Source organism: Falco biarmicus, chromosome 1 (assembly GCF_023638135.1).
Source record: "Falco biarmicus isolate bFalBia1 chromosome 1, bFalBia1.pri, whole genome shotgun sequence".
NCBI classification, from domain to species: Eukaryota; Metazoa; Chordata; class Aves; order Falconiformes; family Falconidae; genus Falco; species Falco biarmicus.
The window spans coordinates 106,634,769-106,658,617 of NC_079288.1; the positions used below are offsets into that span (position 1 = coordinate 106,634,769).

The window sequence follows — 23,849 nt, forward strand, 5'->3', positions numbered from 1 at the left end:
TTTTGCAATGCCCATTTAAATTCCAACCCCCTTTTCCTTCCTTCTGAAGCAACTGTTCTGATCAAATACAAGCCTTGTATGGATTCAGGTTGCTGAAATCCCACTGAAGATGACTCAATCCAATAGGATAGTCATGGAAATGTATTAATAATGATGATGGCTTTACTTTTCATATCCACATTAAACCTCTTTTTATCAATCTTCCCCCCCCCTCCCCCCCAGGATGAGGGAAAGTCCTACGTAGCACTTTTTAACAGCTAAAGAAAACATTCATTTCTAAAGTTTAACGTGTCAGCAGATTCCCAATTCCATCATAGAATAAACACTGTTCAGTACTTTCAGGAAGAATCCAGAATGAGTACAAAACATATGACATGCAAGTGATCCTCCAATATGATCATATCCAATTCATTATAGTTGTTCTTTCTGGCTTCACATTAGCAAACGAATGCTGAATGCCGTTTTCTTGAGAGCACTATAAACTGTTGTGTGCTTTTCTGACTTTCACAGTATACCTACTGATGATTACTTGCAATAATAATCCAAACCATTGCAGATTACTTACAGCATACACAGTACAATCTCAGACTCTCTATTAAGCATGGCAACAGTAATTATCTTAAACGCCCACACCCTGACCCCACAAATAGTTGTGAGGCATGGAGGACTTTAAAGAAGAATATGCATAAAGCAGATTCAGTTGATAAAACACTAACCAAAATGGGAGATTTTCTGATTTATCTTCTGTCCATAGGCATGTGTCTGTTTTCTCAAGATTATGAAGTGCTAATTATCCCCAACACTAAGAGCAATTTCCTCATATAATAAATCCTAAGCATATTATGGCCACTACGGTTACAATACGGTGTATAAACTCTGTTGATCCTCTAAAAGTTCAAATTCTAGCTAAAAATATGCTTCTGTTCATTGAATTATGAGACAGGAACCCATTACAAGCCCTGAAAAGCAATTCAATCTTACTAATTTTCCATCAGTGTAAAGAGCTTGTAACCTTGCCTGAACATTAATTCTAGATTAAAAATAAATAAATTAAAAACCACTTTAAAAACACAAAAGTAATTTAATACTGTATTTTAAATTGTGGTTTTGCTTTCTGCAGGGATTATCTGAAAGAATGTTAAATACCCATAATAGAATTCAGTACTGCATTTCCTATAGCACAAACATTTTCACAAATAAGCAAGCTAGGAGAACCTTAGCTCAGTTTCAAATAAGCCTGAAATTACTTTATTGTTTCTTCAGTTTTCATGTGGAACCAAGTGAAACAGAGTAATAGAGTTTTGCAAGGAGATTTGTTTTAGTTCATTCAAATTTTTTGTAAATTTTCAAGCATGTAAGCAGTTTACATGGACATATGCACAGGAGGCAAAACTTAAGTTTTCACAGCCATACTTATGACTTTGAAATGTGAAGCTATAAAAACTACATGCTTAAAAGTTGTAATTAAATTAAGGACAAGTTTCATATCTACCTTCTTCTAAACGGCTGTAAAAGATAAAGGTACTAGGTATTCATTGATCATAATACTTGATTTCTTAAACGTTAGCATTAGTTGTATTTATAGAACAAGCATCTTTGCACAAACCATTTAACAGCTATTGTAGAATATACATGCATGTACTGTGGAAACGTAAATAAGCAATCAACAAAACATGGAGTGTTATGCTGTGCATATATAATATGAGAGACCAGTTTTCTCAAAAATCATTGGGTTTTCTTTTTCAGATCTTTTGGGCCTTAATCTACAACTCATTAATACTAATTTCTATCTAACTTGTCAGCCACAAGTAGCATATGACACACACTAAAAACAGTCATAACCCAGCAGAGTGCTCAAGCACATAATATGTATAAATACATAAGCATTAATTAACACAAAGACTATCTGCTTAGAATTAGATTCATGCTGATACAGTTGGCTGAACCACAGCACATATAACTGTCAGCCAGTACACAATTATATTTCTATGAACACAGTGAAACATAAAATATATCCAAAAGAAGAAAAAATTCCTTTATACACATTCTACTGCTGCAAAACCAAACAATTTCATGTGATCATATGAGACCCTACAACTTAATGCCAGTGGTTTTCATTATACCAATCTAAAGAGCACATCCTCTCAGCATCTAAAATGCATGGCTCTTTTTTTCCCTTTTGCAAGAGAATCATAAATTGAGTTCTAAATTTACTGTGCTAAAGTGATTACAAATGTTAAACTTCTGTATATACTACAGGACAGAATAAAAAGTACACAACTGCCTCTCACAGACCACTGGGGAAATGCTGAATTCCAGTAACAACAACAGGAAAGGTAGGTTTCTGCAGCTAAAATCTGGAGCCAGTCAGGTACAGGTGATTTGTCACAACTACCATGAGTTTAAGTTTCCATTTATAGGATTTAGAAATGTGTATGGGGAAAAAACAACCCTGTGAAGAATCATAACTGTTATTTCACACATAATATTCATCAGAAGATTAGCAGGAAGGTTGTATCTTCTCTCTAATGTTCAGAGATGGATTCATGTATGGAGATCCATGTGACAAAACAATATATTTCTTTAGCTGAGCGTGCAACTCGGAATAACCACAGTTTCTTTTCTATTTCGCTTTCAATTTACAGTTTCTTTAAGGAATTATAAGCTTAAGTTTACTTTTTCCTTGCTCTTCTGAGACCAGTCCTAAAATCTAAATAGGTCAGCTTCATGTGGCAATTTTTTGTTTTGCATGCCCCACAGAACTTGCTCTGTTGGTTTGCTATTTACCCAGATAAGTTCTAAACACCAAGTCCTCGGCAAGTCCCTCACATTTTTGCCTGCAGAAGCATCTAGGGAAAAGTCAGTGACTTACAAAAGAAGTTCTGAGAAGGCTAGAGGTGAATGAACATGCAGAATCGCAAACCTGGTTTTGTCTAGGAGCTAATTGGGATCTAGAAAGAGAATTTATATAGGGGTTGCAGTTAGATCTAGGTGTTGACCCTCTTTTCCACCTGTGTAAGCACCGAAAGCGTATGACTGCATGACATCACTACTTTGTGTGGGAACCAGAGCCTTTCTTTTGTCTGTTTAATATAGGATCAAGGTCTGTGGTGCCCTACTCCTTCCCCTTTTCAGCAAAGGGGCAGTGATGTGGCTGACCTTTCTGGACTAGAAACCTCAAAGAAAGCCCTGTTTTTACTAGGACTAGGAGACAGCAAACACCCACTAAATTTAGGGTCTCTCTAAAACAGAAAAGCTCTGCCCTGATAACTATTTCAGTGTAACTGGGCCAGTGGATATCACCAAGTTTCTCTGCAGCATAGTGGCACCCTCTGTGAGATGCTTTCACTGAAAGAAATTTTAGGACAATATAGCAACATCTGTACTGGGGTTTCTTCGTGTGTTCACCTCAAGGAGGAAATGTAGAATTTTCTTCCATAATTTTATCCAAAAGTTATGCGAGCAACATTTTTTTGTTTAGACTTTATCCAACTTAGAATAAATCAACTACCTAGACACTCTGTGCTCAGAGAACTGGCAGTCATTTTCTCCCATCTACATGTAAACTACGTGTAGACATAATTGTTTTCTTTTTTTGTTTCTAGGAGACAGAGATTAAAATAATGAAAAAAAGATATCATGTTAAATATGTAAATAGATAGCAAAATGTCTTGGGAAAGACTGTATCCACATAAACATGGAAAGAGGAAAACAGAGCAGAGTGAAGGACTTTCTAGCAGCAGGAGACTAGCGAGTAGGTAAAATGATATAATGATAATAAAATGGTAAGAGTTAATAACCTTAGCCTTGCACAGGGAACTGCAGTTCACCATCAGAGAAAAAAAAAACCTCCAAAAAACCCCGAGCTTGTTAAACTTTAAAAGTGTAATGTAGATGTAAGGCATTAAAAATTATTGCCTTAATCTTACACACATATCACTTTCTACAGAGTTCAGCTAGCGATTTTACATCAAAGAGAACTTGGATCAGGCCTGCTGTCTGGCAGCCTGGTGTCTGGCTGTTTTAGTTCCTTGTGGATTTATGTGAGAGCTGCATCTCAGATCTGGGCTGGCATGGTCTGGTTGCCAATCATAAGTTTATCTTTTTACAGTAGTGATGATGGAAACTCAAAGGCCTGGAGCTTGAGATGAAGCTCAGAGGTCCCTTGCACACACATACTGTCAAGCACTGCTGAGGATATAAATCTGGACAATCCTTTCAGAGGATCTCATAGTGCTGCTGTTTCGAATGCTGAGTACCAAAAGGGCAGAGTTACATAGAAAATGCAAGCAACAAGTAATGTTAACTACAATTGCTTGAGCATAGAACATTATCAGAATGAGACCTTATACAAAAGTTTGGAAAGAATAGTTTATAGCCTCTAAATGGAATGTGAAACTGCTGTATACAGGGTGAATTCTGTTCCCACTGTAGCCATTGCAAGCTTTTCCCCCTATTGAGTGTCTATTTTTATCTGATTTATCTGGAGAGGAAAAAAAAACAAAACCCAAAAACAAACCAACAAAAAAACCACTAGTGAGCTAATGAGGACTTTTGTACACAATGACTTTAAAGTTTTCCAGCTTGCTTTACTCCTTGACATGATTTATGAATTCACCTCCTGCTGTTTAGCTTTAGTGCACCATAAGGAATAAGGCTTCCAAACAAACTGGATCCCATTTGTTTGCAACATATTTAGACAATAGTTTCCCAAGGACCTTCTTTCTCTTGTTCAGTTTCCCATTCCACTAAACACTGTCCGAGTACTACTGAGATGCACTCAGTACAATTTTCCTACTGAAGGAATATATGTCTTTTATCAGTTTGCACAGCTATTTACAACTTTTTGTGGAGAATGTTACAGAAAGTGAAAAGTAAATCTCACTCTCTCACAGCAGAATATGAATAATTCTAATTGGAATTACTATATATTTTTATAGCCAGCTTTGGAAGAATAAGCACTGAATTAGGCCCAATTATAAGCAGACTTGTTGGAAACACTTCCTTTTCAGCAGCAATTGTAGTAATCTGAAAACGTGTGTGGGTGTCCATGCACTTATATTTTTCTGTATTTACTTTGGAGAGGAACTCTCCCCAAGAGCTTTAAGCAGTGATAACGAGGTAAAAAAGCCAAAAAATGTATTTATTATCAGCGCAAGTCCCCTATTTGATGCTGGGGAGATCCCAGTGCATTCCCTGGTAACAGAATTACATAGGACAGGTAGCACTGCTAAGACGATCCACTGTAACTACAGAATATTAAAGTATGTATTCAATACCTAGTCCGTTTACCTTAAGAACACATCACAAAAGAAGGAATTCTGAGGGCAAAACATAGCCTAAAGAAAAAATAATTCACTTCACTATTACATTGAAACAATTCAACCTGTTTAAAACAGCCAATAGAGGTTCACCTAGAAGGTGGTACCCCTGTTCTTTGTGGGAAAAGGAAGAACTGTAAAAATAATGTCTTAAATCTGTTTTATTTGGAGATTGCAGGATATAAAGGAATTGATATTAATAAAATCCTTTGCAAAAAAGGCAAAATCCAAGGCCATGAGGCACATGGGATTGAAGTGACTCTAAGTTTATATTTTAGGATAATGCTCTCTGAAGACTTTTTGAACATTTCCTTGCTTGGCTTTTATACAGCAAGTATGCTGTGAGATTTCAGGCTGACCTTTAGCTTTTGGAAATCCCTAAGTCTGTGCTTGCAGAACAAGCCTGCACATTTCAACTAAACAGAAGAAGGAAAAACAGCGAGGAATGTTTTGTTATGGGATTGACTCATTTCTTTTAAACAAAGGAAACACTGCTGATTCAACAAAATATAGCTAAGAGATGCCTTAAGTGGAAAGTAAGAGAAATGTTTGATCTAGTGAGCAAAACTTAAGTAAAGGGGCAATTTTATATAAATGGTTGACAATGGTTGTCATTAGATAGATAGTAAGTGAGAAGATACTTCTTTTGCCCTGTCTTTTCTTGGGTTTCTGCGTTGCATATAGATTCCACAGACAATGCCTTTCCCAGCTGCATGTCAAATCCAGCTTATTATCTTTTACATTCTAACACTCTGACATCAATTCCTGATGAGGGAATGGGGTAGGTGGTCTCATTCACTTATTGGGTGCAATCTGATGTGGAGGAACACATAACAGTCCTACAGACTGTTTCCTTGCATGTCATGATGGTTGCCAAGCCTCCTGCCACAACTAACTCCCAACAGCTTACAGTTGTTTCCTTATGAGTGAGCAAGCTCGAACCTCTTTTGAGTTCTCATAAGCCTACTTAAAACTCTACTAAAATTAGAATGTTGTCCTTTTTAATTCATCACAACCCCAATAGCTTAGGCTGAGACAATGCCAGTGGTTTTCAGACCCACTTTTCCCAGTAGACTGCTCTAAGGGACTTTCATACTGGGAAATATAACTAATGTCTTGTTTGTTCTCGTATCTGGCTTGGGACAGCAGAGTTCCAAAAGAAATACAAAATTTATTTATGTTAAGATATAGCCCTGCTCTAAGATGTCATCTCATTTCTGATTTCTCTAATAAATTTAGTTCACCAAAAATCAGATTCTTCTTATTCAGAGTGATTAATTGTAAGAAAACATCTTAATATCTGTGTTTAATGTTTCTCACTTCATCTCATTTGAGTGTGAAAACAGGCAAGAATGAGGTGCAGAGAGCAAATGTTGTTCCAGAAGAAAATGGAATATTTTTTCTGTTCACAACCTGGAGAACTCACTCCCAGCTCCTCTAAGCGCAATACTGTCAGGTAGTCAAAACTGGCTTGAATTTATCATATTTCCTTTGAACATATTTGAAATAATTCATAATTTAAAAAATCTTAATACTTTGAATGGAAGTTTATGCATACTAACTTATTCCACATTTGATAAGGTGCCTTCATGACATTGCTCTCAATTTACTCATTTGCTTCTGCAAGGCCAGGGTACCTGTGTGTTACATGTAAGGATGGATGGGGGGGGGGGGGGGGGGGGGGGGGAAGAGAAATGCCATTATCCTTATGCCCTCCTCCATTTCCTACAGAAATAAAAGAACGAAGCTAGCACGGTTTCCTACACCTTTAAAATTTTCCTCCACAGTGGAATATCATCTCTACAACAAACTCCAGTAACAGCTATGCTAGGAACTGCAGAATTAGAGGGTATGGGCAGCCTCTTTGGAAAGCATTTGTTTCTTGTGATACACAACATTTGAAACTGGAATAACTTTCTGAGATCAAGCTGAACAATAGGGTGTGGAAAGAGGAACTCAAAACTCTCAACTAAATCATTCTGCCTAGAATTTGGCTTAAAAGCAGCCCCTCCTCCCTCCCCCCATGTTGCCGAGTAAAAATAGGTACTGAAAAATGACTAGTGCCATTTTGTACATAAGGGTAGGCTTGGCAAGAAACAAAGATTATTTGCAGAAAGTCAGCTGGCTGGCAGGGTTTATCATAAATTTTGAGTTACAGAAAAAGGAGAAGCAGAGGTATAGAAGAAAAAAGTCTAAGGGCCTTGAACCTGATGGAGATCATTAACAGTTAACAGTCAGAAATTGCGAGCTCCAGTGCCTTATGTACATTCAACTTAGTCAAAGATTTTCTCCTCTTCCTCAGAATGTGAATTTAAGCAAATGAACCTTATGAAGGCTATGTAATCCATAGAGCATAGCATGCTTTCAGGCATTTCCTCTTTTTATAATGTACCATAAGGCAAGGTATAATTCAGAATAATCACAGAGCAAGAGGATTCTCAGAAAAGAATAGATAATTAGGGTCTAGTGAAGATGGTATCACTGACTATCTATCTACTAAGCTGCTATCATACCCAGAGGGAGAGAAGAAATTGCCTACAAAGGAAAAAAAAAAAAAAACCACAAAACCAAAAAAAGCTTAATTGTCCAGGAAACTGAGTTTCCACTGCATTACTTTTTTTTGGTGTATCTTCAAGTTTAGTAGCTTCAGTTTTTATGCATCATGTTTGAAATTGCTGCAGCCTTTGGAATGACAACTGACATAATTAAGCCGACTCCATCTAAGTTAGCCAGCCATCTAAGATGGATTTCTACTCTATTACAAGAGATTTTGAGAAGACATTTTAATAACAAATATCCAGCTGGACTACAAGCAAATATTAAAATATGGTGTCATGCCTTATAAGAATGTATCTCGTATGTAGTAAATTCTCCCCCTCTCTTACTGTTATATGCTTTGCTGCTTCCAAATACATAAATTGTTACATTTTCTTAACAGAAACTTAAGGAAAACCTGGAGAACAGAGCTGGATAAAGCATAAATCTCTCCTTATGATTAATTATGACTAATGTAAAGAATTTATCATTTCATGGTCCACTTGTATACGTATGTACATTCCCAAACTTACTCCTCAGAGCTGCAGCTATAGTTCATACATATGCAGCAACTAACTACAAGTATCATGAATCTTTTAGAAAATCTCTTGCCATTTGGCACTAGACAGTCTAAATAGGAAGCCATTGCTGCTGCTGTGACATCGCTTCTCAGAGCAAGTCTAGATGCAGGAAGTGATCAGGTGAACAGACAGCAGTGCTAAAAGGAATAGTTAATTACATGGCATTATCCACACGAGGAAGCATTTTGGTTTCTTCTTACATCTCACTGCATAAATACAGTAACAAGAAGAGACTTCCCAAAAGTTTTTTTGTGCATGCCTGTTTTCTCCTCAGTATTTCAGTCTTGATCTGCTCTTTTAATGCATAGGGCCTCTTCAACAGAGGTCGCTCATAATGCTTAAGTATTCTCCAAATGCAAGGTGAGCAAGCATCTGCAGGGGATTAAGCTGACGTCAAAATCACTCCAGACTCTCTATATTAGATATGAACTTGGGCCAGGAAAGAAATGAAGCACTTGTTCATTGAATCATTCTGCCACTTAAGTCATCTTAGCCATACTTTAGAAGGTAATTACATTCCCAACAGCAAAAGAGATCTGTAATCAGTTTTGCCAGATGAGTCTAGATGAAAGGTACTGATAAAGGCACTGGGAGCTATAAGAGTCTTACTTTTCATAACCAGACCTCGTTATAGTCACCAACAGGCTTGCTAATGCAAATGGAGTAATCTTTTTGAGATTATTGCTGAATCCTCTCTAGTACAGAATATAGCTGCCTGTACTGACCCCAAAAGAACGGGAGAGATCATATAATACGCCACCTTCTATGGCTGCTGCTCTCTTCAGTAAAATCAGTCTGGACCTTACAGAATCCAAGTAGCTCAGTGCTAAGTTATTGCAGAAAGGAATGCATTTATCTTCTGTTATCCTATTTTGTCAGACACAGAGGTAAAGTGGTCCTGCTTTTTCAAGGATTCATGTTATAGGCACTCTTTCTACCAAAAATACATGTAAGATGAAACAAGACTGTGTTTAGAGTAGAATTCATGGCATGTTTGTATGGGCCTTTTCAGTTACTGCAGCAACTACAGATTTGGTGAGGTCCTGTAGACCAGCCTCCTGGCTGTTTTTAACCCTTTCTCATAAGGTTATTTAGATGTCTGTATCATTGATCATAGATGTCTGGGGATGCTTGCACCTTGAGAGACTACATACTCCACTGACTTGAGCCAAAACCACCCCGTTTCTACCAACTATTCTCATGAGGTCTTGCAACTGAACTTTGTCAAAACCTCAGTCATCATGAATTAGGACTTGTATCCAGAGTAAAAATTAACTCAAGAACCACTAAAAACCAGCTTCCAGCCTTGAGGTTTAAATAAGCAGAGGCGATTCCTGACAAAAATTTGATTGAACTCTTCTAAAATCCTCCAGTGAAGGAGTTTCAAGGACCCCTAATTTAGTGAAGTCTTTCATCATCCTCAGAAATATTGAATATGCAAGCTTAAATTTTCTCTGATGTAAAGTTGATTTCTTGCTGGTTTTAGCCTGCAAACAAGAACAAACAATCATACTGCCTTCTTTATAAGAGCTTCCTGCTGTGAAGAAGTTAAGTCCTCCCTCCCTCCAATCTCCCATCTTTTTTGTGTTTTGGGTTTTTTTTTTCCCCCCAAAAGAGAAAGACTGAATACACTAAATTCCTACACAGCTTCCTCATAGGTCATGCTTTCTAACTCTTTTAGCATACTTGCTGATCTACTTTGGACCATTTCCAATTTTCCCACAACTTTCTGAACTTGACAGAGTACTCACAGTGCCAAATAAAGATGAATAATTACCTCACATATTCTACAGATTGAGCTATCCTATTAATATGGCCCAGGATCATGTTTCCCTCTTTCCTTAAGGAAAAAAACCACAACACAACAAAACCCCCTAGCACCTACTTTCCCTTTTTTAGTTTAGAAGCACACTAAATGTCCTCCAGAACCTCCGCAGCTGAACTGATGTCAGCAAGACACTTCTTGTTTTTATAAATTCTATTTCACTCCCAAGCGGAGCAGTTTGCATTACTCTAATGAATTATATCATTTTACTTTTTGTCTTCCCTTTTCCAGATAATTTTGAATATGGGTCCTTTATAATGCCAACAATCACACCCAGTAGGCTCTCATTAGCCAATTTTATGTGTATACTCTTGCTTCACTGAACAGTTAAAAAAAAAAATCTCACAGGAAGGGATCCATGACATAAGCCTCTAACACTGTTTGAATGTAGAATGTTACTTTTTAAAAATAAATAATACTGTTTTCTAAAGGATCTGAACTTGCAAAGTGCAGCCAGACAATAGTGATAAATGCCTTGAAAGGCCTGTAAGAAAAAACCTTCTTTGGTGTCTATGAGCACAATATTATTAGTTTCCTAATCAAAGACAGAATCTTCTTGCAGTAAAGCATAGTATGCTTTGTGTAAAGAAATACAGAAACTCACAGGAGATCTGTCATTAATAGCAGCAAATTTTCAATCCCATGGGGATTTGTTCCCGCCTAGAGAGATATGGTGAAAATCCTTACATCCCCACATCAAACAACATGTGAGAAGACAGAAGCACACAAAAAAAAATACTGTATCAGAATAGACTTTGTAAGAAAAAAAGATAAAACATCCTGATCTCAGCTAGGTCAAACTGCTGATTCTTACTGTTAGTCTAAAGAGACTGTAAACATCATACTAAGAAATGTGAAAACTGCACTGACTGAATAAGTAGCAATATTTTTAACATGCAACATGAATGTGCTATACCTTCATCAGAAATTATTTTAGGATGGCTTTTAATATATCTGCTTGAATACTTCATAGCAAAATATTCCTCTTTGGAAATCAGGGTTTTAAACTCAATAGTTTTGGGGAGAATGTCTTTGTTTTCATGTGGAAAAGGCCTAAGCTTTCTGGTTTGATAGATTGGGTTTTAGTAGATTGCTTTTTGGTTTTGGTTGTTTGGTTGTGGTTTTTTTTGTTCCGTTTGTTTTTTAAACAGCTCCCCTCACCTTAATTGAGCAGCTTTTAGCATTCATATTTCAGTTCTGTAAAAAAAAATTCAGATATGAAAAATTAAAAATGCCAGCCAGAACTGTAGCTGCAGGTAATACATTTTTCATGTCCTCAGTACCACCTTCCCCAAGTTTAAATTTTGGCCCTTAATCTCCCTTTCTTTTTCCCCTCTGCCTTGTTTTTCTGTTCCCTTTTGCAACATATCAAGACAACAACTAAAAATTCATAGGGTAGTTTTAAACTACATCTGCAACATAGCAAACAGTACTCTGGTCTGCAGGTAATTACTTAAAAATGATCATAGTTTATCTAATTATGCCTGTATTTGTCTATTAAGTAAAAAAATCACCATGATACCTACATAGATTTATAATTCATTTTGTGTGTGCCCTACAGTTGCCATTTCTGATAGGGAATGACTAAGAAATATGACTACGGAAAGCAAGTAACAATTTTCCTACAATCAGGCACTTTTGTTTTCTGTATAGTGGATTCACTGCCCTCTACTGCTTGAGTTGAGAGCAAAGCCATGAAGGGAGCAACTTCTCTGAACACCACAACTGTAATGTAACCTGACTCAGAAAACCCATAACAAGAAAAACAGCAGCCTCGCCTCCTAAGGAGAATTAAACTTTGTACTGGTAGTAAAGCTTCATGTAAAAGTAACACGTAATTAGAGTCAAGGTCATTGTTATTATCTCATTAAAGTAAAATGTTTGAACTACATTATACCACTTTGTACAAAGGGCACAGTATGTGCATACACCCAAGCAACAGGAGTAAAACAATTCAGTAATTACCAAGAAATTATGACATGAAGAGTCTTGAATCTTTAGTAACATTTAAAACCTCTCCCTGACTTCAGGCCTCATAGTTAATTAAGATCTAAACAATACATTCATGTGATGAAACATTATTTGAAGTGAGATGTAGACATCTTGGACTATAATGGTACCTAGACAACTAATCAGATATTGACATCTGAAACCAAGACTTCATGTGTATCATCTGTATAGCATAGTGGAAAGCACATGCTCCAGCTCTGGACAAGCTCTTCAAAACCCACTAAAATAGCATAATATCTCACCTTATTGTAAGGTAATAAAACATAAGGTTGAATGTCAATATCAGATTCCACCATCCTACTTTTAATATTTAAGATATCTTGTTCAAAGAGATATTTGGGCCTTCTGGGTGATGATTAACATGATACACAGATCCAGATTTTAGATGTGCGAGCAGCTTTTGAACCGTGTATACAACATAGACTGTACTAAAAAACCCCATGGGACTTGTATACAAATATATGATGTATTTAAGATGTAATGGCATAATGTAATGGTACTTAGGTCACTGAGCTCACTAGAGGTATAACGGTAATATGGGCAGTAACAAGGTAAAAATGGCAAGCATATTTTTATCTCTATAGCAGCTGATTACAATATCATCATGTCTATTCCAGTAGCATAATTTTGCTTCACAAATATGCAAATCCAGTTCAACAGCTTATTGAGCACTTCTTACTCTGTTCAAAGTATACCGGTAGTGTCACACTGCATCTTAAGATGTTCTAGGGATCACAGTAACATGCAGAGAGAAACTGATGAGGAAGACAGGCAGCCAATTAGTAATCCTCAGAAAGAACATTACATTGAGGGTTGGTTTTGTGGTTTTTTTTGTAAAAATAATAATAAAATATAATAAAAATAATATAATTTTAAGCAACTATCATACACTGTATTCTGCAAGAGTCCTCACTGATGCTGCTTCTCAAGCAGCCACATTCAGACTGCATTTGAAAAAACCTCTTTACTCACTCATACTGAACACTGCCCATTCCCTGCTAGGAGGCTGTCAGTCTTTCTTCCCTCTCCAGATAATGTTTTTACTGTCTTAGTAAGATGCATGGCCTCTTCCCTAGACCTTACTCTGTGTCTTAGCTGTACACGTGGCTGGTGAATGACTGTTTCAGTTATTTTCATCATCACTACCAGCTACTTCAACTATTATATATTTTGCCACAAGACCTCCTAAAGAGCCCAGTCAGCATCAGTTATTGTCCTCCTGTCAGTTACAGCATATACATGCTGCTTGCATCCAGACCTCCAACATTGAAATCTATATACTGAACCTCAAAAAAAAAAAAGTTACCATCACACACAGTGACTTTGTTGCGGTCAAAGCCACCATGGCCATGATCACCTACACACAACCATTATTACCATCATTATCTTGGTGCTCTCAAAGACATATAGAGCAAACTCCCCACCCTGAGGACTGTGCCAAACTGACAGCAGCCAGCTATTTCTGCTGACACTACCGAATGGCTTCAAATGTAGATCTCTGAATAAAAAATATCTTCCTGCATATGAGGAAATTTTGATTCCCTGTCCAAAAATTTAGTATTTGTACAGCTGAACTTGAAAGTGAACTCTTCAAGTAAAATCTCAGACCAAAATATCCTGTGTGTACAGTTTTCTTTAAAAAGATATGACCACTGTATTAAAAAAGAAAAGAATGGTTAACATACTTAAAAGAACCACACCGACTTTATAAAGCTAGAAATAGAAGTTTAACTAGTTAAAGTACAATTTTAATAGTCTCAGCTATGGTTTTATATGGGATTATCATAAAGCATACATATAATTTTATTCATATTTTTTCCATACCACAGAGGAACAGGAATAGTGGGGTGAAAGGCAAATTTCCCTATTTACCTAGTGTTCATTATGTTGGATGCTTACATATATAGTGTTAATGACAACCACATATGATCACACACAAACACACATTACCAGAAGGAAGTAATTAAAGATAATATTGAAGTCAGACATTGGAGGGGAGACGGGTGGAGGAAAAAAAAAAAAAAAAAAAAGCCAGGACACAAACCTCAAAAGACTGCTCTTCTCAAAGAAATTTCCATACTATTCAGGACAAAAATCAGAAATCTTTATTTAGTCCGAGACAAGCATTTTGAAAGGGTGAATACTTGAGAAGTGAAAGGGAGCTGTTACAGTTTGGTCGTAGCAAGACTACGAAGTTTAAGACGCTCAAGTAACGCACTTATAAGGCATATCTCATAAAAACTGAGTAGTCATCCTTGATATTGGGCCTAGCTAATTCAGAGTGACTGTGGAAAGTTTTGAGCTTCATCTTTCTGGGAAACAGGATATAAACAACTCCTACTGGGAAGTCTATTGACCACCACCCTCAGCCTTTTACTTTTTTTTTTCCTTTTTTTAAAAAATGCTCACCTGCCTGCATTACATTGAATGATTGAAACAATTATCTTAAATATCATAATGTTGATTAAATAATAAAACAACTATAAGCACTGCCTAGACAGTTGCTTTTTCCAAACTCAGAAGTACTTAATACAAAAATAATTAGTTAGCATTTCCCTCAGTCTCATTTTTTTTTTTTAAATCCTGTCTGTTTCACTGCTTCTTTTGGACTCTTAGAAGAAGTACTACGGCAAGTATGCTTTTAAAAAAGCTATACAAATTGGCTCCAGAATTAGTAATATGTTTATAAATATCTTGGAAGTTAGTGGCTTTTCAAACAAATCTTTATCCTTAACTAAATTCAGGCTTACCCAAACAGAAAACACAGCTGTTTTCTGTAACATTATGCATTTTGTGCCACTGAGTTAACCTTCAGCTATCTAGAGGAGGCCTGATGAAATTGTTGTACAATCAAGACTTACAGACCAATGATGTTTGTTTACAGCATAATGGTGTTGCTTAATCTTGTCTCCTACAGCAGCATTTCAGTAAGAAGATGCTGCTTTTCCAGAGAGTCTTAAAGAACAGCTTGGGCTTTCCACCTCCCTCACTATATCCTTTAAAGACTTCTTTTCCTTTTGATTTGCAGGATATGTTATTGCCTGAAATGGCTAGAGAATACTATGCACTGAAAACAAAAGCATGCTTATCTACAGGTGCATGAGAATAAAGTTAAAGAAAAAAATTGCAGGGTCAGTTTCTAATGGAATTCAATAGAATTTTGAAGTTATAAATTAAGAGTTTCCAAATAAAATAGACAAACAATTTGATTGATCAAATATGTATTCTTATACTCACCATTTTAGATGATCAGTCGATGATGACTAAAATTTCCTGTCAGAAGTCATGACTCCTTGGTTTTCAGCCCTTTCCGCTTTTTTTCTTCAACATACCCAGCCAATGTAGGGGAAAACACTCAACTGATGCAAGTTCATACACCTTGCTGTAAACAAACAAAAAGAGAGCTTACCTCAATTAAGACTACCTCTTCTCTGGTCCAAAAGTTAGGCTTGGAGCTTATAGTCCTTTATTACTGCTTTGGACTAGGCATCTACTACATTTCCATTTAAAATGGAAATAAAAATACATTAATATACATTTATTATGTAAATGATGTATGTAATAGATCTACGCCATTATTAAACAGTTAATGTTAATTGAATGGAAGTTTTTATTTATTTAGGGAACACCAGTGGTACTCTCTCTGTACCACAGCTAACAGAATGAAAGCAAACGCAAGTGTGGAACAGTATCTTACAAGTAGAGCATGACGCTTTCAGTGGAAATCACACTCAGAAAGTTCACTGAGAATGCACTAAGGCAACTGACTGACCAGATGTACTACACTCACAATATTAGTAAGGCATGTTTTAAAAATAGCTAGTTTTATTAATAAAAACTAGAAGGATAAAGTTAATTGCCATCTGAATGCATAGCCAAGAAAATTCAGGCTTAACCTCTAAAATGGCAACCAGTTACTTGTTCAGGAAACAGCACAGAGATTTGTTTAATCCCAGAAGGAAACTGTTCAGGAACTGAGAAGAGGCAGCCTGGGACTCCTGCCGGAGACAGCTGTGAAAGGGATCAAATTCGGAAGATGCCCTTGCTGCAGAGTAGGCCAGTGTAATGATGACATTCAGGAAGGAAGAGGGGACTGCCACGGGAAGATATCTTGGGTGCTTTCTCAGTGAGGCAAGGGAAGGCACAGAGGCACTCCATAGGAGCAAGGGAGAAGAAAGTTTCAGCTCAAAGCAGAGCTAGTTGCTTTGACACAGACTGGGAAGGATGAGGCGCTGGGTTTGTGCCGCTGCTCCAGGTACGGACGTGACATTGCTGACGGCACGGCCACACAGCCGAGTTACGTCTAAATTCCTTTAGTTCATCACGATTAATCTCTTACGATTCCTGCAATTCGCTTACATGCCTTTACAGCCCATGCCCGGGCCGGTCGATGTTCTGAGGGTGAAGGCCCACAGGCTGCTCTGGCTGCCCGGCCGCCGCCAGGGGGCAGTGCTGCGCCGCCGAAAAGCGCGGGAAGGGCGCCGCCCGCCGCCGCCTCCCTCCCCTCAGCTCACAGGCTGCCCTCTCCCCTGCCCTCAGGCGCGGCTCCAGCACACCCATCGTACAAAGGCCCCCGATGCCAGCCACTCGTGCTGTTCCTGCCCTATATTCACAAGCCATGGCGTTAGGAAATAAAAGCTGGTTTCACCAATGAACCTGCAGAGGTACCTGAGTGTGCAATGGTTTGGCTAGAGTCCTCAAAAATGCTCAAACTGCTTCTTGTACTTTTAATAAGCCTGGACTGGTATATCAGTCCATTCAAAAGCATTCTAAATGGACATTTCAGTGTCAATAGTTTCATTTATTCTGAATAACAAGTGTCTAAGTAGAGAATGTTATTTCTCCTGCCACTCCTGATTCCATGCGTTCAGTGGATGAAGGGATTTCCCTAGTTCAAACTAATCAGCAATTGCTGCCTACACCTCATCTTCCCCACCCACTAGCCTGCCCTGTCTCACCTTCTGCATGACACAAGGCTGCTGCCTTCCCTTATGTTCCTTTTTTCGCCACTAATTCAGATAGTCTATCTATGCATCATTTTATTCACATGAAGACAAACAGGGTTATGTCATAGCTAGGCAACACAGAAACAGAAGTGAAAACCCAATACAAGACTAGCATCAGTTTAATCTTGCCTCCAATTTAGACTTCATTGTAGGAGCTGGGTTAGACTACAGCAGGAACAGACCCAGCATCCTTAGTTTAGCTGTTACCTCATCTAGGCCCCAACCGCTGTGCTAACACCAGCAACAGCTGCTAAAACCAGCGTTACCTGGGCTGCCTTGGAAAGTTAGACTAGACCAGTAAGTCTCCCATAGCTTCATTGACAAGTTATTCCCTGGAAGCCAAACATTTCCTCTTAAAACTGCAGTAGAAATGACGCTGAGAAAGTTAGAGAGCACAAGTCTAACCAGTTCTGTTTAGACCTTTCTCCTACCTATTCGTACAAAAGTAGGGATTAAGAGTAACAGAGTTGTGTTTGCTGGATGAGTCTATGAGGAAAAAACAGGCTTCAGAAGAAGGCCATATATTATAAAAAAAAGTAACCGAGCATTCATGACAGTCTTCTGTTCTTCTGCCATTAACTGTGACTGCTACTCTTGGCTCACCTGACCACTCTTTCTGCAGCACCCAATCAGTTTAGATGCACTTTGTGCTTAGGGTAACCAAGAAAAATGTAGCTGGAGAGACTGAATGCATAACATCATGTTTACCTAATTCGCCACAAAGATGTGACAGTAATTTGTTGTGTTTTCCCAGTGTTGTCAACTGTTAGACCAGCAAGCAGTCTTTTGGGACCAAACTCTGCTTGGAACTCTCTTCCCCTTGCATCATCACTTATGCTAAACAGCCTTCCCTGATGCTTTTAACAGCTAAAGCAATTTGTTTCAAGACAGAGATGTTAGAATAATGAGGACCAAATATCGGGTCTTCAGTTCTCATCTCAGTTCTCTCTCCCCACAAAAGACATCCAAGCCAGAGTATCTTTGAGTTTTCCAGTTTTACACAGAATTTTTCTTCCCCACTCAGTAACAAGTATTCTCATATATTATAAAAAAAAAGTAAGTCTCCCCAGCACAGCCTTATATAGCTCTTTGAGTAGAATCAATCTCTAAAAATAGAAATCTCTTTGACATTGAAGCTCCAGGCAGCATGGAAACCCTTGCATTTCAAGCTGAAGCTTTTGGAAAGCACCCTCTCTATTTCTTTCACAACTCCGCCACAAATGTGCAAAATGCATGACCTGTCCTGTCATGAACTTTGAGTAAACGAGACTTTGTTTGCAGCCAGCACTGTTGCAGCAATAGCTTCTTAGAAACAAGCAATAAAAAAAGAACGCAGCACTGCCAAAAGGTGCTGGATTTACAGCTCTACAAAAATAACACCCTTTCTTTTCCCCTCCCCGGTCCTGCCCTCATGCCTGCCTTTCCCAGACTGCCTGACTGGGCATGACACCCTCGGTTAAGCCCAACGCTCGCACTGAGGAAAGGAGGACAGATGAAAATAGGAAAACAGTCCTTACACAGACATTCCTCTTAGGAGCACACAGAAAGGAAAGGGCAGAGGAACACAAATCCTCTTGGTCCAGCTTTTGAAGATGCTGACAACTTGCCCTTAAAGTCAGGGACAGAAAAAGCCAACACTGCCAGCACACCTGACAGTAAGAATAGAAGGTCTAATTCTTCAGAGCACTATGTCCACAAGTATTAAACAGAGCTCAGCACCTGTGTCAGGCTTGCTCAGACATAACTGTGCAAGGGCAGCAGCCACAGATGGGCTATTGACACGGCAGCCAGAAATCTGGCTCAGCTTCCACAGTTACAGTTTGAGTAAAACTGCATTTCCTCAGTGTTCTGACTACAACTATCCATTTGCCATGCCAAAAGTTTTTCTTCCACCACTGTAATATTCCTCGGCAGCATATTTAACAGCACTTTCAATTTTATGTTATTTCCAAATTAACAAATACAAGTAAGTACTTTTCTTAAAATCTCCATGAGGAGACAGGTATATAATTCTAGCCTACCTTGAGAGAGGATCTTTCAGCTTTCTGTTCCAGGGCAAGTGTCATACTCTACTTGCAAGATACTGATTTTTTTACTGTGATTGGCCCCACACTGGAGTTCTGATATATACCCTTACACAGGATTTTACGTGCTGAAAGGCAGCTCATGAATACTAACCTCCATGTCAATTTTATGACAAATGCACAAATTGACAAATAGGTTCAAGTATTATCTACACAGGAAAGAACTGAGGAAGTGGCAAAGTATATCTTGGCAATAGACCTACTTATTCCTATTTATTTTATAATTATCTTCAGGTAAAGCCATTTCAGACTAAGCCACTAAAAATGAAGGAAGAATTCTACATGACAGTTTGCATTAATTCAGTTACAACCATTTCAACCTTGATCAAATTAAACTAAGATAAATTCTGAACATACTCTAAGCCTGAAAAACCCCTGACACTCAGATAAGGAAACCTTCAGATCAGATTAAGGGTTTTAATTGTTTCATTAAAAGCACAGATCTAAATAACTTGCTCAGTGTTGTTATCAAGCAAGTGGCAAAGCCCGCAGAAGGCATACTTTTGTCTCCTAGTTCTCTCCTGCCTTCAGAAACACCTCCTGAGGGTCTCCAGCCACCGTTTCCCCCCTCATTAGGGCCACCAGCACAAGCAGAGAAATGTTGTCTCCTCTGTTGGGAAAGCAAACCAGAAGCAGACCACTGACCTGCCTTGGTAGGCATGGATATCCTTGGTGTACGCCCACCCTCTGAGCAGTCATTGCTGCTTTCCTGGCCAGCTTTATTTGAGCCACCAGGGAGAGGTGAGGCTGCTGAACATCCAAATTCCTGTACGACTCACAAAGAAAGGCACTGTCCTGGACAGCAGCCAGGTGACACTGGAAGGCCTCTAAGGGAACCTATGTACTGGCATTCACAAAACATTCACCCAGTTTAGCAGAGCTTTCTTTTCTAAGCAAGAAGATGGGTTGGCCAGATACTGCCCTCAGTTTTTAAAGGTTGTTTCAAAACATCATGGCCTAAGCATGAGGGGATGCTAAGTAAGTTAGAAGACTGAATTTCCATACTTTGTTTAAATAGAAATTATTACTAAATCCATTAGGCAACATAAATTTGTCCATAAACTGTCGGAGATATAAGGAATCAGGCAAGTAGAGAAATGTCAGGAAATAGCGAAATTTGGGTGAAACAGTGAAAGAGGCAATTCTGAAATTAAGTCAGTAGAGAACTTTCCAGGGAAGCAGAGAAACTTGAATCTAGCTGACTTATTTTGAGAAGTGAAAGAAATAGAAATGGCTTAAGAGAAAATAACATGGTGGAACTTAATGTGAGATTCTAGTAAATAACTACCAGCTTTCACAGAGGACCATTTTTTTTCTAGTCTGACTGAGTTTTATTTAGTGGAACAGTCCAGCTAAAGATGACTGCAAGCAATGGGAGCTGGAACTCAGTCCTTGTATTGAGCTCTCAGCTGAGTTTGGGCCGCTGTTTGATTCATACTTCTCCAATGACTTGGAGCTTTGCACTCCCCTTTGAAGATCTGGCCACTTTATTTGTGCATAATACAATAACTGTTTAATGTATATTATCTAGATGCTGCCTTTAACAGATGCTGGTGTCATTTGGTTTCTTTGAAGAGTCCGATTCATTCGTGCTAATGCAGTCCCCAAAGCCCCCTGCTCTGTAATTTGAGATCCAGCCCAACTATACTGAGCATTGTACACAGAAAGCTCTCATAATAAACACAGTGCCACTGCTTTCTCTGTTGGAAGAGAGGCAAAGCTTCTGGTTACCTCTTCATGATCCTTCTGGTGTTGACTGAACTGCTGCCTCAGCAGTGAGGCAAGTAGCAAGAAATACATCACTGGGCACACATTTCAGTATAGCCTTGACATCATTGATAGTGATAGCTACAGCCCTCACTGAAACAGAAACCTGTAAGAAGGCATTTGTTTCTTCATGCTGCCTTTGCTATTCCTTTTGGGAGGTTGATCATATGCTGTGCTTGTGTATTTGCAAACTCCGGACATAATGTTAAGGGATCGCCATAAACAACACCATTTCATGGAACTGACTGAGGACACTGAATAACAATTTCATTTTAACTGTCACTGGAGTAGTTTAGTTCTAAAGAAATAAATATTTCTTCTTGTATCTGTAACGAGAACCTTACTCCCCCTCCTTTCCCTCTCTGCCTGTTCCCCATCCCCCCACTTCAAGAGAGTTTGGGCAGATGACCAATGGAGTGAAAATGAGACGGGGAGCCACACAGGGCAGAGTAATTGAAACAGGATATGAAGCTAGGAATGAGTGGGTTGGACAGAGTGCACACTAGTGGCCGAGTGGCTCATTTGCCTGCTAGTAGGATGGATTTATTGCTAATTAAGAAGCCATTTGCCCCCCATCCGTTCCACCAACACACCCCCCCCCCCCCAAACATTGCTTAGTCTGAAAGGCAGATTACAGGCCAAACCATCAAATTATACAAACATGCATTGGATTAAACTGAGGAAAGCACAAAGATCTCCAAACTCACTATTCCCCCACCAAGACATAAAGATTTTCAGATCTCAACACTGTTCTTATAGCACTGGGTAACTTTCCAGCTGGTAACAGTCTTTTCTCTTATTCAAATAGACCGTCTTCCCTTCCTTGCTACCTGTGACCTACAGCAATGAAGATGCCAGAAGTGGTGTGAAGCTCCCAGTGATGTTCCTGGGATCACACACTCTCTACTATTGCACAGCTCTGTGCCAAACAGCAGCCAAAAGTTGTCCTGGCAGAAAACTGAATTATCAGACTCAGCCTAATGGCTCTGCATGCTCTCTAATCAGCCATAGTTGGGACTTGCACATTTGCCTCAAACCTCATTCATGAACAACTCCTGAGAAGTCAGTAAATCCTAGATTATGTAGCTTCTTTTACAGACTTGAGGTCCAGGAAAACCAGCCACAGCTGAAACTTCGGACAAACCTCAGGACAGCTCTGAGCTTCACAACAAGCCCAGAGCAGTCCAGGCAAAGCAAGGAACCACCTATTAAAATTAGGAACCATTTAACAATGGCTGAATGCAAGCTCTCTCAGTGAGAGCTCTGCTCTCCTGTCCCATCCCTTTGACCAGAATTACAGCAGTGAATTAGAAGCAATGACTAGCACTGAAACCCTCTAACCGCCCTCAGGTTAGAAGAACTCAAACCAAATGAGGCTGTACCTCAGCAATAATCTTGCCTTAACTGAAGATGGTACGTTGGCCTCCCAGCATGACTGCAGAATCTCTGCTAGTGCCAGCTAAAGTAGCCTCGGCTCTGGAGCCTATAACCCCAACTCCAGTCAGGACAAACAGCAGCATGGACAAACAAGCCAGAGCAAGAGAAAATTTTATCCCCATTTCACAGCTTGAAATTAAAAATTAGCCTAAAAAGCACAACCTGGATGCACATGCTCATCCTCCCATTCTCATCATTTTCAACATTGCAATACAGCAAATAATAAGCGTGCTTACTAACGCCGCTTTAATCCCTAGGGTTCTGTCAGCACAACCCACTACAAGAACGGTGCTTATATGCCACCTGACACCCTTACTCATCGCAGCAAAAATGCTCAAGTCTGGGCTTTTCCTCCAATCCCTGTCTGAATCTGGAACCTCAGTTCCACACTGCCACCCATAACAAAACAGTGTCCACATCAGCACATTCCATGCATCATGATGCTGCAAAAGCAGTATGAGCTTTCGTTCTAAGTTACATCCAGAAGTTTGGAAAATAGTCTCAGCAGGCCTCTGGATAGATATGTTGATTTCTTTAAGGCAGAACATGCTGCTCTGTGCCAGAGGCCTGGAAAAATCAAGTGTGTCAGTGTTTCAAAAGGATAAACATAAGTAATTATATGCTCTGATATCACCTCTGACTGTATTAATGGAAGAGTCATTATGGTGACTCAGAGAATCAGGAATATACAATTAATGATTATGGAAGATTGCATATTTGAGGTCTCTCCCAACAAGATTAACTTTGTCAGGGAAACTTGTAATCACATTGATGTGAAGGATTTGCCATGGCACGACAGATTTTGTCTAAGAAATTTAAACCAGCTCATTCCTAGATCACTTGTATGTATTCAGTTTGTTCTGGATAACAATTAAAGCCATATGATTGCAGTTTAGAGCTGAAGACAGTCTCCCAACTTCAGCACCCCACTCTCTCTTTCTGCCTCCTCTTTTTCCCCCATCCATTTTCCCCATCTAAGGGCCTGCAAACTCCTCTTCCTAGACGATCGTGGTTGCTGACATGGTCCAGGTATACCTGTTCAGCACCTTCCTCATACAGTTATCCCACTTTCTGGTTCCACAGCTAGCCCACACATTTTTATTTTACAGCACTATACCTCATACCATGTATCTCACAGTTAAAGCAGCAGCATATGTCCACTTTTCCCCTCTTCCCTCCTGTTTATGGGGAGGAACAGCAACAGAATCCAGTCTTTTTTGTTTTGTTTAAGAAATTGCATTGCAGATCTGGAAGTGCTGAAGTTTTTAGTTATTCTCACATAT

The 23,849-nt window shown here is 38.9% G+C and overlaps 1 protein-coding gene and 1 long non-coding RNA gene across 2 annotated transcripts in view; one reads left to right on the forward strand and one right to left on the reverse strand.

Moving 5' to 3' along the window:
- The window catches only part of LOC130157592 (uncharacterized), a 76,052-nt gene that overhangs the window by 35,658 nt on the left and 16,545 nt on the right, over positions 1–23,849 (reverse strand). The window contains exon 4 of the long non-coding RNA XR_008824947.1: positions 15,510–15,654. This is a non-coding gene — a long non-coding RNA (uncharacterized LOC130157592). The remainder of the gene's footprint in view (positions 1–15,509; positions 15,655–23,849) is intronic.
- SYNPO2 (synaptopodin 2) overlaps positions 1–23,849 on the forward strand; it is a 95,919-nt gene that overhangs the window by 27,231 nt on the left and 44,839 nt on the right. The gene's annotated exons all lie outside the window — the stretch shown is intronic.